We start from the raw sequence: 15,375 nt of genomic DNA on the forward strand, positions 1-15,375 counted from the left end.
GAACCTTTCATAAAGTTTGGTGGCATATTTGCCACACTCCAGTCCTCAGACAACAACAAAGATTAAGCCAGAGTGACAGTGAGAGTGTTATGCATTATTTTTAGTATTTGAGCAAGTTTCTTTTTCCTTTTTGTTTGAGCCTTTTACTGAAAACTCACTTGGTTAGTGCTGATTCTTCTTCTCAAAAACCCAACCTAAAGTCACTTCAGGTTCAGAAAGATCCTCTGCTTGTGTTGTTCACTTTGTCCTGTCCTGGAGAGGGTTCTGGCTGGGAAATTCTCTCTATTTCTTCAGCTTCTCAGCCCTCTGAATGTTCCCTTTGTACCCTGATCATCAGTTCTCACTAGACTTTCTTATTGTATTTGCAGGGACCCTGGTGGCAGGGAGGAATGATGAATCTGACTCCATGTTCTCAGAAGGCTAATTTATTACTTTATGATATTATGTCATATTAAAGAATACTAAATTAAACTATACTAAAGAATACAGAAAGGATACTTACAGAATGCTAAAAAAGCTGATAATGAAAATTCGTGACTCTCTCCAGAGTCAAAACAACTCACACCAGAACCCAATGAAACAAATCACCTGTGGGTAAACAATCTCCAAACACATGCCACATGAGCAAAACAGAGGAGAAGCAAATGAGATAGGAATTGTTTTCCTTTTTCTCTGAGGCTTCTCAGCTTCCCAGGACAAAAATCCTGGACGAAGGAATTTTTTCAGAGAACGTGAATGCTACACTTTGTAACAGGTTGATTATTACTGAAGGGTGATTCTGTGTTCTCTTCAGTTCCTTTAGCTGCTCTATTTCTCCAGCTTCCCTCTGACAGGCTTCTGACCTAAGTGCCATCTCCTGGATTTCCCCTGCAATGGGGGTCTTTATAATCCACAATTGTGTTAAGTCACTAGAAAGCTCCTGAACAGCAGAGTAAATTTTATTGCCATGTGATTATCACTTACAGCTAAGTGAAACTATCCAAAACACCAGTAATTAATGGTACTCCTCTCAACCCCAGGAAAACTCACAACTCGCAGTGTTTTAGGGTCTTTTTTTTCAGGGGGGGGGGGGGGAGTGTTTGTTTGCTTTTTTGTTTTCTTTTATTATTCTTTTTTGTTCACTTGTTTGTTTGAGTTTGGGTATTAGGGTGGGGAGTTTTTTGTAGCTCATGTGTTTTACTCTTTCTGTCTTTACCAGCAATATCGACACCCCAAGTGTAAGCAATCTGTGAATCAAATATGCATTAAAAGATTAAAGAATCCTCTGTATGATACAAATAGAACATCAGCTACCCAAGTTACAGAACAGTTACAGGCTATTTTGTAACCTAAGTGGAAAATGTACATTTGGCCAATTTTCCTGCCTCCAAAGGATTTCTTTTTCACGCAGAATAGCCCACGTGTAGAACTGAAAGATTTCAGTCAGAGCTCTCCTGGACACCCAGAAGACACTTTTCTGTGAGGGAAGAGCATGTGTGCCTTGGATGCTGCTATCCAAACCACTACCACAGTCCAAACTCTCCACCCATTGACAATTGCTTGCTTGAGAGGTGAGATGAGAACAGGAATTAGCTGGGAACAAGTAAATGTACAATAATCTCTCTGCTGAATGAAGTGCTGCTACCTTTCGTTGGCTAAAACCTTGGAGGCACAGTCCTCTGCTTCTGGTGAGAACTCCCCCTCTTATTTTAGTCTACTACAACCATGGAAAGTGGATCACACAGGGCTTGTAACTCCCACATTTGCTGCTAACCCCCACGAGTTTGTCACCCATTCTCCAAGCCCCCACATCTGATGGTGTGACATCCTCATTCCTCGTGACTAGAAAAAGACTTAGAGAAATGGCTTGTGTGTACTAATTTCAGAGACCAATAGAAAAGAAAATAAATTTATGTATTAGACTGTTCACATTTCATGTTTAGAATCAAAGTTTCTGCTTTGTTTGTTTGTGCATGGGTGTGTGTCAGGTGTCTTTGTTTGAATGTCTGAGCTGGCCACACCACATTTCCCTGTAGCAGCAAAACTGTCTATGGACAGAGGAAAAGGTAGCTAGAGAAACCAGTTATCTGTTCTAATTCTGAAGGGTTTACCAATACTGGGTTCAAAAAAAGAAATCCTTAAAGTTAGTAACAAAAGGAAGGAGAGATTTATTTTTAAAAATTACCCACCTTTCAAGTAATACCATGCTTCTCTGCCTCTAGCAAAAAGCACCAAGAAGCACTCTGTTTATCTGTTGTTACTTTTATCTGAGTTTCTTCACAGCATTTTTCCCCTCCTACCCTCTTGCACTGACACTTCCCGTCTTTCTAGGAGTCGATACTCAAGTGAGCAGAATGTTACAAAACTGGCTTACAGCACACAGCAAAGTATTTCCCTTAAAGAGAAGGGAAACTATTCTACAGGAAGCTAAAGCAGATATTAAATTGCACAAACATTTATTCGAAAGGAGGAAATGCTACCAAAACCTGGCCACACAAACCTAGTACAATGTCCATGGACAGCAATAAGTGCACCAGAGAAGAAGGACACAGAACACAGATGGAGGACCATTTTCTATCTCTTCCCAAAAATATAATGCCATCATTTAAAGCCATTTAGAGATTGGTGGTTTTTTTCCAGGTACTTTAAGATGCATTTCATTGTTTCATTATCCAAATTGCTCACACAGTCCCCCACCAGCATTCACAATTGTTGTTTAACAATTTCCTAAAGCACAGGAAAGGTCATTCTGGAAACTACTTGCTCAGAAACAGCAATGCAAATATGGGAAATGGATTCCTTCTGAAAGCCAACCTGCCACAAGCAAAAGTAGAAAAAAGTTTTAAAATTAAATTCTTTCACAACTGACCCCTTCACTCTAAATATTCACAGACACTGAGCACACTGTAGGATCCTATTCTCTTTGCCAAGCCTCTAGTTCTGCTGCTCACAGACATTTAATCAGTGTTGTAGCTGCTGAGAGGCTATCCAGTTATGTCTGGCATTCCAGACTGCTCCTTAAGTAGTAAAGCATTAATGTACTACTCCTGTGCACGCACATGAAAGAAGGATATGAATGCAGGGGCTGGACAAGACATCCTGCCAAAAAAAAAAAAAAAAAAAAAAAAAAAAAAAAAAAAAAAAAAAAAGCCAGAGCTGATAAAGAACCTTGAATTTTAAAGAGAGATTTTAACACCCACAGCCCCCTGACTAGCATGTGCCATCCACGTAATCAGGGTGGAAAAACCATTGGAGTGTGAATTTTTAAAGCAAGCCCTCTAAATAAACACACAGATCCCGTGGCACAGCTCCATGCCCCTCCCAGGAAGTGCTCATGGCCAGGCTGGCCGAGTCCTTCTGCAACCTGGTCTAGTGGAAGGTATCCCTGCCCATGGCAGGGGAACTGGAACTAGGTGGTCTCAAATGTCCCTTCCAATCCAAACCATTCCATGGCTTCATGAAATGTGTGTGTGGTCAAAATAAAAGCCAAGTTAGATCCTGATGGTCAGACAGGCAGGCAGATTCCCACTCAGAGCACATTCCTAGAGCTGCGGGTGCGTGCAACCACACAGAATGAAAATGCAAGTGATGAATCCTTATGTTTGTGCATGGGCAGAAGCAGAACAGAAATTTGGGGTTAGGCAGCAGAGAGTTGGAATTATGGCTTAAATCCTTTTGGGTATTTAAGTGCCACTAAGGTACTTTAGTGCTCGGACTAAAATTCAAGCACTAAAGTGTATTTCTAAGTATGGATAAGCGTATGCATTAGTAAGGGAACAGAAGTTAATGCCCAGTTTCCTTTAAAATGAATTCTGTGTAAAACACTTGGTTAATGTTTTTACATCACCCTAGTAACATAATCAACATTACCATAGAAGCATCTTATATGGAAAGACAGATCACGCTAACCTCATGAAAAGGTAATTCTACTTCCATGACTCATGGCCATAAATCCACACTTGTGGAGTGAAATGGACAGACACCAACCATCCTGAGCTCCCAATGATGTCAGGTTAGTTGGCTATTCAGTATATGTAAATTTGGGGGGAAAAAAAAGCAAAACTAAAACAAACCCACAGTACATGTCATACTGAAATTTATAACCCTCTGAAGTTCAGCCTGTTCTGAGCAATTAACACAAAATTACTGCCAGAGCTGTGATATATTAGAATAAATAACTCTTTAAAGAGATACAGATGTTAAATGTGTATGTGCTTTGGAGAGTCATGTTAAACGTTTAAAAATAACCTCAGTGATTATTGGTGTGTTTAGATTTTATAAGATCTAGGGCTGGCAGAGGTCTCTGTGGTTCGTGTTCTGTACCACACCACATGTGTGATCTGGATTAAATTTCAGAGGGAGGTCTCTTTTTGTCCCTTCTAGACTCCTACTTAGTAAGAGTGCAGTGAGCTAAATTCAGAAGCAGGGTAGGAATATGCATCTCCAAAAACTGCATGGGTCACATTTAGCAGTGACTAAATAGTGGTACAAACTACAATGCTGGTGTCCAAGAAACGTAAATCATAGACTTCAGTGGTTATTTTTCAGAGCATGTAAGATGAGAATCAACCTAAGACAGCAAACAGATAGGTGCTGAGCAGAGTGAACTGCACAAATTTCATACATACAAGCTTATAAAATTAATGCATTATTATCTGCCTGATGACCAAGAGCAATGATATCCATGGCAATAGCAACCTCAATAGCAAGCATTGACAAGTGACACAGGGCTGGAAGTTTTTCCTTTCAAACTCTCTATTATATATTTTTATATATCTACCCTCCTCAGCAGGTAAACTACAGTTTGAAGCTGAAAAAAGTTCTGTTTCATTGCAGCAATGCCACAAAAACTGTTCTGGCAGGGAAAGATGAATGCCAAGAGGGAAATAAAACATTTCTTTTGCATTTTGTCTTTCTGGATAAGCAGAACTTGGAAGTATTACAGTAAAGGGTGAGAGAAATTAGAAAACTACGGTTTTCCCTCTCTGGCTCTTTTTCAGCTAGCTTTATGGTAGCCTACCCTCCTACTCTGGACCCCTACCTCCCTACTCAAAACACAAACCACCCACACATCTGTCAACCAATTCTCTTTCCTGCAGCTCCCAAGACTCCCAACTCAGCCTAGCGTGTAACCAGCTCCTTCAAACTCAGTCACATTTCCCAGTGGTGCTGCTCTGAGCACGTGCTCCACAGGTTCTGCAGGAAGGCTGAGTTCAGGCTTACCAGCACTTATTTCAAAAGCACCTGATGTCCAGCCTGTGGTGACATGGATAACTAACAGAAGAGTTTAAGATTTAACTGTTCTCCCCAAATATACAGGTCATCTTCCCTCACTTCTTCCCCTTAAGCATCTCCAGTACACTTGCTTGCATGCTTGCTGAGGGCTGAATTAGCTGCAGTTATTGCATTTTGTCACATGTTCCTCTTTTAGGAATAATTTATACACAATGAGAAACTTACACCATGATATAAGTCATTGTTAAGCTTGCCTCAGTCTTCATTGTACTAAACACTACTTAGAAACCACACATAAATTTGTTGCTTTCTTATGCCACCAAACAGCAGACAAATACAAAGTAATGGGCCATTCTTTGAAGTGCTAAAATCCAGTCTAGAAAAAAACAGACATGGCACAAAGAGTTGCTTCAATTCCCAATTTATGAGTGAGGACCAATGAGTTCAGTCACAAGGTAGTTTTCCCATTTTACATGGACAGGAAGCCCAGCACATGAAGCTTGTTGGGAGATCTATAGAACTCCACACATTCTCATTCAGTAGAACATTTCATAACTAAGAGTGAAAACTGTTTTGTTTTTAAATAAGGAAAAAAAGGACTCGTTAAAAAAAAAAGGTAATTAGCAAAAGAGTTTGTTTCAAACTTCTGGCACTAAAAACCTATTGCTCTTGTTTTCCAATACCAGTTTTAGTTTTCAGTGAAGTCTAACTGCCACATAACTGTTCCCACTGGACATGGGTGAGCAAACCCCTGTAATGCAAGGCTTCACCAGGAGCAAGCAGCCCACTGAGCTCGAGCTCAGCTTCTTAAGCCTTGGAAAAGACAGAAAGCTTCCTTTCATCAACCTGTTAAAAAACAAACCAAAGCAAAGTTATGCTCTTCAGCCTTTCAAAAAAATTCTGATCAGTCTGGGCTTTAATTGGAGCATCTGCTGTTTTGTTCATCCCCAAGAAGATGATGTCATTTTCTTGCTAGTTTGTATCTGAACCTTTCTGTTGACTGTAAGCTTTTAGATGGTTACACACAGCTAGAGAGCTCAAATCATAAATTTTGATCACTAAACTGTTCATGGAATCAAAGAATGGTTTGGATTGGAAGGGACCTTAAGGATTATCTGTTTCCAGCCCCCATGCCCTGGGCAGGGGCAATTCCCACTAGACCAGGTTGCTCAGAGTCCCAGTCAGCCTGGCCTTGAACACTTCCAGGGACGGAAGTGGGCAACCTGTTCCAGCACCTCATCACCCTCACAGTAAAGAATTTCTTCCTAATAACTGATCTGATGCCATCTTCTTTCATGGAATCAGAGAATCATGAAGGTTGGAAGAGATCTTCCAGATCATCCAGTCCACCCAGCAACACCACCAAAACCGCTAAACCACATCAGCCAGTGCCAGATCCAGACACCTCATGAACACCTCCACGGATGGTGACTCCACCACCTCCTTGGACAACATGTTCCAATGCCTGACCACCCTAACAGTGAATTTTTTTTCCTAACTTACACAGAATATCCCTGGTTTTAGGTTTAAGGCCATTGCCTCTTGTTCTCTCAGTGCAGGTACAGCAGAAGACACCGATCCCCACCTCACTGAGCCCTGCTTTACTGAACAGGGCACTCGAGGTTAAAGCCATTGCTGCTTGTCCTATCACTATCTGCTCCAGCACAACATCCCTCTCCAGCTGTCATGTAGCCCCCTTTAGGTACTGGGATGTGAGAGCCTTCTCTTCTCCAGGCTGAACAGCCCCAGCCCTCTCAGCCTGCCTGCATGGCAGAGGGTCCCAGGCTTGTCAGGCACAATTTGCCCTTAGTGAAGCCATGCTGGCTGTTGCAAATCACCTTATTTTCCATGTGCTTTAGCACAGCTTCCAGGAGGATCTGCTCCATGATTTTGTCAGGCAAGGAGTTCAGGCAGACTGGCCTGTAGCTCCCTGGATCTTCCCTTTTTAAAATTTGGCTTATGTTTCCCCTTTTCCAGCCAGTGGGAACTTGTTTGGACTGCCACAATTTCTCAAGTATGATGAATAGTGCTCAACCACTTCCTTCAGGATGTGCAGATACATCTCATCAGGTCCCATGGACTTGTGCACCATCAGGTTCCTTAGATGGTCTTGAACCAGAACTTCTCCTAGAGCCCAAAGTTCCTCATTGTCCCAGTCCCTGAAAATCTGGATTTGTTTTCCATAAAAAGATCAGAGGTAGACATTTCTTCATAAACAGAGAGTCAAGAGGATTCTCTTTGATTCTACCATTGTGAATTTCCATTTACCTAATACAGCAAAACAGAGAACATAATTTTACCAGAATAAAAAACAAGACAAATGATGGCAAACATCCCCTGCAGAGAAATGCCAGAAATACTTACTAGATTGAAAGATTCAAGAAACTGAAGTTTGGCTCTGGGGTTTATATCCTACAATCCTGAGCTGGTAAAGATGGGAAATTGTGCCAAAAAGCTGTGAGACTATTTAAGGCAGAGGAAAATATATTCATCTGTTTTTTAAATAGGAACAGACATTAACAATAACATAATCTACAGACAGAAATATAAGAGAAAATATTGAAAGAGAAAAATAATTTCAGGCCCCCCCTCAGAAACTACCATTCCCAGAAAGATGATTCTGAGACATTTCCCTGAAATACCCTCACTTCTGATAAATCATGGATCAGAATATGCAGTCTGTGGAAGAAGACAGTTTCTTGCATCTCCTTTGACTTTTTTAAGGAAAACATCCTTAAGGAATGAAGATAGATAAAGGAAGTATTAGGGACTGTGGACAATTAGAGGGACAGAACATAATGTGGAATCACTTCTTTTCATAGACAACATGAGGGATGTTTTTGCTCCTAGCAAGATTTCATAAATGTCACTGATGCCTGATTTCAAGAGATGCAACAGAAGGCAAAATTCAGTTCTTGCAATCCAGTCTTCCACTGATCCTCCAACAGGTGGCTTGGTTCTTGTACGTATTTGGTCACCCAAACCCAGAAATGCCTAGTTCCTACAGAGACCTTTTAACTCACATGTGTGCATAGCACTTCCACTGCTTCAACACAAGCTGGGAGCATGCAATGAGCAGCACAACACTGAGTCACAGAGCTGTGGGCTGGTTCATTTCTAGTAAGCATAATGAGAAATAAGATAGAACCCAAACTAGGGTTTCTGTCACAGTCTCCTTCTATGAAATGTGGCATTTCCAGCATGTGTTTCTCAATCAAACCATTGGCAGATCAGCTTGTGTGAACAGCTCAAGGACGGTAACCAGATACTCACTGCTTGCATAGAGGGCAGCACCAAGGAGAAGTGAAACAAGCTTTCAAGTGCACTTTACCCACAGCAGCCCCATTCCTTCTCCCCCACTGACTAAAGATAGGACAGCACATTAACACTTAATATCCAAGTGTAAGTAGCCTTTCCGTTTCCCCTCCCATCCTCCAACAACAAGCCCGATTCTTTGAAACGCTGAAGTGTTCTGCTTCTCAGATGAACTCAGCACTGTGTCAGCAAATGACAAGTCCAAGTGCTGGCGCCAAAAAGATGCAATTATTATGCATGGATTGTGCAGGACCTTTACATATTTCTGGCACTAAAATATAAGTCTGTTTTGCGTCATCTGGATGTGATTCTAGTGTTTTAGTTAATTTGAAACAGCATTGCATGCAGTATGCTGTGAGGAGTTTGGCTCTTTAATGGTAAGCCAACATTAAGCAGATACTCAGTCTACCCACACCAAGGCTCCTGGAATTTCTATTGGAATGAGGATTATTCTCTTGTAACAGTGCTGGTTTTGGCTGCTTGCAGCAGGCTGGGCAGAATCATCAGAAGCAGATCATTAAAGCTCAACACATTCCCAAAAGTCAGACTGAATTGGCTGGGCTGGAAGGCAGCTTATATATTTTCTATTTTTATCCAATAATAAAAAGTTGGTTACTTTGGCCCAGATCCCACAGCAGGTTTCCTTACAGCAGCTCAGGGATGTGCCAACCTCCCTCATTGGCAGGGAAACCCTCTGCCCCTAAGCTGGGGTGGGCCAGGGGTTGGCCCAAGCTTTCCCTCTCTTTGATTCTACCATTGTAGAATGGTGGAAGAAGGAAGGGGCATTTGGATTATAGAATCATAGAGTGGCTTGGTCTGGAGGGGACCTTAAAGATCATCTAGTTCCAACCTCCTGCCATGGACAGGGACCTTGCACTAGACCAGGTTGCCCCATCCAACCTGGCCTTGAAAACTTCCAGGGATGGGGCATCACAGCTTCGCTGGGCAACTTGTTCCATTGCCTCACCACTCTCACAGCAAAGAAATTCATCCTAACAGCTAATCTAAACCTACTTTCTTTTAGTTTGAAGCCATTCTCCCATGTTTTAGTTTGAATCCATTCCCCCTTGTCCTGTCACTGCATGCAAGAGTCCCTTTCCATCGTGCTTGTAGTTTCCCTTCAGGAATCAGAAAGCTAAGTTAGGTCACCCCGAAGCCGTTTTTTTTTTTTTTCCAGGCTGAACAATCCCAATTCTTTCAGCCTTTCCTCCTAAGAGAGATCTCCATCCCTCTAATCCACTTGGTGGCCTCTGCTGGACTCGCTCCAACAGGTCCGTGTCCTGCCCGCGCTGGAGACGGCGGAGCTGGGTGCAGCACTGCAGGAGGGGTCCGGGCGGAGCAGAGGGGCACAATCCCTCCCCTCGCCCCGCTGCCCTCACTGCTTCGGATGCAGCCGGGATCGGTGTCGAGCTCTTCCCCTTGGCCCCGAAACTCCCTCCGTGCACCGAAAGCCTTTCGCTTTCTGCTGCCGCGGGGCCCGGCGGGCGCGCCGCCGCCAGGGGACACTGCGGGCACGGCTTGGGGACACCGCGGGCACGGCTTGGGGACACTGCGGGCACGGCTTGGGGACACTGAGGGCATGGCTTGGGGACACTGCGGGCATGGCTTGGGGACACTGAAGGCATGGCTTGGGGACACCGAGGGCACGGCTTGGGGACACTGAGGGCATGGCATGGGGGCACTGAGGGCATGGCTTGGGGACACTGCGGGCACGGCCGGGGGACACCGCGGCGGAGCGCGGGCCCCGAGCGGCCCGGAGCGGCCCCGCACAGCCCCAGAGCGGGGAAGGAGCTGCGGCCCCTCCGTCAGCCCGAGGGGAGAGCCGGCGTGGAGGCGCTGCCCTCGCCTCCCGCCCCGGGCCACCACGGCCCGGTGACCCCGCTGTGCCTGCCAGGGCTCTGGGCGGGTGTCCCCAGGCTGCCGAGCTGATCGTGCCCGGGGAACACCCGCAGGAGCCGTGCGGGAGCGCACGGACCCGGCTGCTCCTCCCAGCCAGGGACTTCCAGGCATGTCGAACCTGCGCCGCGCTTTGGCACACACGGGGACTTCCCCTCGTGTCAGCGAGCCCGAATCCAGTAAATGAAAATTCTGAGCCTGCTAGTTATTTGGATGGAGAGTCCCCGAGGGCAATTTATAGACTATGATTGTGACTAATGATCACTGGGATTTTCTGAAGGCTTTCAGGTGTTGCCCAGCAAGCTGCCCAAACGAGAGTGGAACATGAAGATGACAGCGGTGACAGCCAGCAAAACACTCTGTGTCCATGGAGCCTAATCCACTGCATGGGTGGGACACCAGAACGGCTCGTGAGGTACCGAGCACCTCCAATGATAGCTGCACAGCCAGCGCTGTGGGCACACACTGAACAAAGCTGTGGGCCAGAATTACAGAATAATTGCTAACCTTGAGCCAACACCTTTAATGTGTGTCCTCAGAGAACACACAGAAGCACCAGCTCAGATCCCCCAAGTGGGATGGCCATCAGAGGAAACACCGACTCTAACAGCACAAGGATTGCTACACATCGATCTTGCCAAAGCCACAAAACTGAAAGCACTGCACAGTTGTGCAGTTTGCGCTCCAGCCCTGTTCCAACGTAGCCCTGAATAAGAGAAAACCTTTATAATTAGTTCTGCTGCTCAGCAAGGTTAACTATTCCATCCTGTCAGTTCATCTGCATTGCTTCCCACACCGAGGTTTTTTCATTTATTGCACGCTGCATTGTGCCACACACACTTGAGCCTGGGTTTACAGGTGCACTCGGAGAACAAGAATGCACAGTGATTCTATAAGCAACTCAGAAGAGAGTCTGTGTAACAAATCACATCATCCCTTGGTAGTCGCTTTAGTACAAAGATTGGGAGGCAGCTCAAGGAGTAGTTTGGTCATTACTAAACAATAATCTGGTCTGCTGATTCTGCTATAGAACTGGAAACTTCTGGCAAGAAGGGAGCAACAAACATCTCCAAAGTCATCTTGAGAGGAGTGGCCTCCCACAACTTAAGCCACATTGTCTTTGAAATTATGACCAAAGGAATATCTATCTGCTTTTGAAAAACAAGCATTAAACTCACTAACACAATGGTTAAATAGAAAAACATTACCCCAAATAATTCTCTCTCATTTGGATGCAGAATGTACTTCATATCAAGTGCAATTTCCCTTTTTAACAGCTTTATCTTAATGCTTTTAGTGTTTTACTCGTACAGCTGCTTGTGCAATCTGTAGCCAACATTTCATTCACTGCTTTTCAGTCAATGCCTGGAGTTCCCTCAGAGAGAGACATAAATACTGGGCTGCACTGATCACACCTAGTCAGCAAGACAGGGCTAAAGCAGTGTCCCCCAAGGCAGCAAACTTGGATAAACTCTGGAAGGATTCCCTAGGCACTGCTTTCCATGTGATTGTTGCAGTCCCTTACACAATATTATAGAGGCCAAGTCCTAAAGGAATCTATACTAGACAAATGATTTTATTTTGTACATGAATGTTTCTAAAAAAAAATCAGAGAGAAGTGAAATATGGGATATGTAAGGGAAATTACACATGATTCTGTAAAAACACTTAGTATTCTGAGTGCCTTTTTGGGGAGCTAAACGTCACCTGAGAAAATTGTTAATGTTTTGCAGCTCCCAAGGGAATAGTGTGGAACATATTCCTGCATGACATAGACTCATGTCTCACCTGGAAGCCCTGACTCATTGCTTGGGTACACTGTTCTGTACATCAGATGCTGTGTAAGACATGATTTTTCCACTCTGCATTATGCAACTTCTTCTGTAATAAAAACTGTGTGAGGAAACTGCAAGAAGCTCTCAGTTCCAAATGAGCTTATTCCATTTTATTGGTGCTGGCAAACCTTTCTGGAGAGTGGCATAGGGATGGGCTGCCTATCCTGCCTAATTCATATGCAGTGTGCATATTGTGTCCACACTACTGCAAAGGCTACTTTAGGGTTTTGAAATGCCATGAACAATTGCGAAGGGTAATCTCTGAGTATTGCAATTGTACTGCTATAGCAAGTATTGTTATAGAGGTGAAAAGGGTTTATCACTTCATGCTTTCTCTTGAAGGCACAAATTTCTTTGAAAATAAAGCTGTGTTTGACACGCAAAGCTCCACAACATACCCAAGAAGACACGACCATAAAAAATATCTCCATATATGAAATAAAGAAGTCCTCATTCTAGCCGCAGGAAAACTTCCAAATCTCCACCTTGCTTATTCCCAAAGGAAAGTGGAGAAGGAAAGGAATTTTTACAGGTTATTACATTTGAATTTAAAAGGTTCCAGAGGAACACAGACCATGAAGAACATAGCTCTGGTTCAGCAGCTGGTTCAGCCTGGAGAAAAGGAGACTGAGATGAGAGCTCATTGTGGTCTTCAACATCCTCATGAGGGCAAGTGGAGGGGCAAGCATCAATCTCTTCACTCTCCTGACCAGTGACAGGACTCAAGAAAACTTGTTTAGGTTGGGAGGTTTAGGCTGGGTATCAGGACAAGGCTCTTCATCTCGAGGGTGGCTGGGCACTGGAACAGGCTCCCCAGGAAAGTGGTCACAGCAGCAAGCCTGACAGAGTTCAAGAAACCTTTGGACAGTGTTCTCAGGCACATAGTGTGACTCTTGGGGTGTCCTGTGCAGGGCCAGGAGTTGGACTGGATGATCCTGGTGGATCCCTTCCAGCTCAGGGTATTCAGTGCTCTGTGTCAAAGTGGGCAGTTCAGGAGATCAGTGACAGCACCACGGCTGCCCATCAGCACCCCAGAGTTCAGCTATTACTGAAGCTTGTTAACAAGCCAGCTGAGATATTTATGCAGCTATCAAATGACAGATGATCTGTCCAATTTATGTATACAAATGTTGGATGCCAAATGAGGGTGAAGGGGTTCATAACACAATGTGTTCAGTAGCAAGCACGACCTCCTAATTCAAGGCATTCCCCAGCCTTTACTTCTGTCTCTCTGCCATAGCCATCTCCCCTTTTTCAGCTGTGCCATGTCTGTTGTTTGCCAAGTCATTCCAAGCAGAATCAGGCAACTGTTGCTCAAAAGAGGCTCTTTTTTCACACAAGATTTCTTTTCAGCCATCTACGGTTCAATGACCAAGTTTATTACACAGCCTATAAACATTGTGCTGCCAACAGAGGGAGAGCAGCCATATGGGAGAAAGGTGGGAGAGAGAGGTTAAAACCTGCTTTGGCTGGTGTTGCCACCTGGAAAATTGCATGTGCACCTATTCTCTCATGCAAAGGATTGAAATTCTAGGCTAGGTAGTTTTCAGAGACAGAGTTCATTTTTCCCTCTAGATGGCTGAAATCTCTTCCCTTTCCCTTTCTCTCTCCCCGCTCTGAGTAGGAGCAGAGCATCTTGGTTGAAACCCCGGCAGAAAGGCATTCCCTGATGGCAAATACCACTGAGCTGAGAGATGGAGTGGAGCAGGTTTCACCCTGGCGTTTCTCACAAGATTAAAACCAAAACTTCTCACTCTTTGACTGCACCAGCAAAAAACCACAAGTAAGCATACTGTGGTATGCTTACCTTAAAGCCTCGGTGGCCTTTCCAGGGAGCCAAGACATTTGAGTGAGAACTGAAGTGGGTTAAGCAGAGGTTTGTCCCTTTCTGTCAGTTCTGGTAATCAATGGGCAGAGGAGCAGAGCGACATCCATGCAGTCAAAACTGTGGCTGCTGCATTTACCAGAAGCTACTTCTCAGTGCTCTTACTCAGCTGGAATGTACCCACATAAACACCCCTACTGAAATCAGTTTGTAAACCAGCTGTCATCCACACCCATTTTAAAACTCCTTTGTACTGCCAAGATGGCATAAAGGTGTGGTATAGAGGAAAAAAAGCAGGAGTGATGCTTCATTTTATTAATTAAGTTGGTAGGGCCACGGTTTTGAGGACAGCAAGGCAAATCATTCAAGCACTTAACAACATATGCAGCTGTTTGCAATTTCCCCCAAGATTTTGAGAAAATCTAGACTGCAGTGTGCAGCTTCACAGCCTGAATATGGATCTGTGCATGCAAACTCTTTCGCCCTCTCTGGGAATATCAGCACACAATTAAATTAAAATATTCAAATTTGCTAACTGCAATGCTGTAACAGTAATGCAAATCTTTTTTTTGCAAACGAAGAAAGTCCACTTTCATGCCAAATATACATTAATTAAACTTGCCTCATCCAATTCCCTGAGTGGACTGAAGGTTGGAAAGTCTGCTCCATTAAACTCCAGAGAATAACCCCAGAGAACTAACCCTGGGTTGCTAATTGAATGACATCAGAAGGCAGCCATCAGCCGTGTTCTGCCAATTTCCTAGACGCTGGAGAGCTTTGTCAAGAGTTGCATTAAATGATCTGTCATCAACTGAATATTAATCTCTCAGTATTTTATTACTCAGACCTAAACAGGGCCTTCTGGAGGGCACGAATTATTGGCAGTGGGAGGCAGTAATTACAAAGTGAGGTATAGTGTAGAAAATATGACGAGCGAGTTTAAATGGTGCCTGGGGACCGTTTAATATTGTGCTGGCAAACATTGCATGCCATAAAATCATTTGTGAGAGAAGAGATATAATGCAGGAAATCCAGCCTCTAAACAACAAAAAGGAACCCCAAAGCAGAAATTTACATTTTTTTGTTTCTCACATTAAGGCATAACCCGCCAGGCTCTGCTGCTATAACAGCAGTAGGTTCTGGCAATACCTTATGGATGTGCCGAGTTTCTTCAGTGTGCTGCAGGACTGGACACATTTTTTAACACATGTTAATTTCTATAAATGAGATGCCATATTCCATGGCCTGCCTTTTGGGTGCCATGTGGCTGATGAGAGCCTTGCTGAACCC

This window comes from Fringilla coelebs (assembly GCF_963513975.1).
Source record: "Fringilla coelebs genome assembly, chromosome: 3".
In the NCBI taxonomy this organism is placed as follows: Eukaryota; Metazoa; Chordata; class Aves; order Passeriformes; family Fringillidae; genus Fringilla; species Fringilla coelebs.